The 954-nt window shown below is 39.9% G+C and overlaps 1 pseudogene; it reads left to right on the forward strand.

Annotated features, from left to right (window-relative positions):
• The window catches only part of LOC103748053, a 12,129-nt pseudogene extending 11,327 nt beyond the window's left edge, over nucleotides 1-802 (forward strand).
• The last annotated feature ends 152 nt before the right edge of the window (nucleotides 803-954 follow it).

Genomic DNA, 954 nt, shown 5'->3' on the forward strand with positions numbered 1-954 from the left:
TATTCTCATCATGAGGGTAGAGCCCACTCTGCAGACCCCCATGTATTTTTTCATTAGCAATTTCTCTTTTCTAGAAATATGTTATGTGTCTGTCACTCTGCCCAGAATGCTTATGGACCTTTGTACTCTGAAAGGAAATGTTTCTTTTTATGCTTGTGCTACACAAATGTGCTTCTTCCTTTTTCTGGGGACAACAGAGTGCTTCCTCCTGGCTGTGATGGCCTACGACCGCTATGTGGCCATATGCAATCCTCTGCACTACCCTCTAGTCATGAACCTTAAGGTGTGTAAACAGCTGGTGGTTGGCTCCTGGGCCATTACAATTCCCATTCCAGTAGGGCAGACATATCAGATTTTCTCCCTGCCCTTCTGTAAATCTTACCAAATCAATCATTTCTTCTGTGACATACTTCCATTACTCAAACTGGCTTGTGGGGAAATCTTTGTGATTGAGATGATGGTCTATATAGCTGCTGTATTGGTGGTTACTGTGCCCTTCATTCTGATCCTTGTGTCCTATAGCAGAATCTTCTTGACCATTCTGAAGTTGCCATTAAACACAGGAAGGAAAAAAGCCTTTTCTACCTGCTCTTCCCACATTATAGTTGTAGGTTTATTCTATGGATCAGCCAGCATCACCTATTTAAAACCCAAGTCCAATGAGTAATGGGGAACAGACAAACTCCTCTCTCTTTTCTATACTACTTTGACCCCATTGTTCAATCCCCTGATATACAGTCTTCGGAACAAAGATGTTACCAAGGCACTGAGAAAATTCTTTCCCAGACTGTTTTCACTGTGAGAAAATTAAAATCACAACTTAATTTTACATTCCATGTACATTTAGTTAAAAGAAAACTTAATCTCGTAAGTCGATAAATAAACCGATGGTGTAATACATTTCAATGGAACTCTTTCTCTTATCTACAACAGTCATGCAAATACATTAGCCAA

The sequence above is a fragment of the Nannospalax galili genome, unplaced genomic scaffold (genome assembly GCF_000622305.1).
Source record: "Nannospalax galili isolate Female #2095 unplaced genomic scaffold, S.galili_v1.0 scaffold1785, whole genome shotgun sequence".
NCBI lineage: Eukaryota > Metazoa > Chordata > Mammalia > Rodentia > Spalacidae > Nannospalax > Nannospalax galili.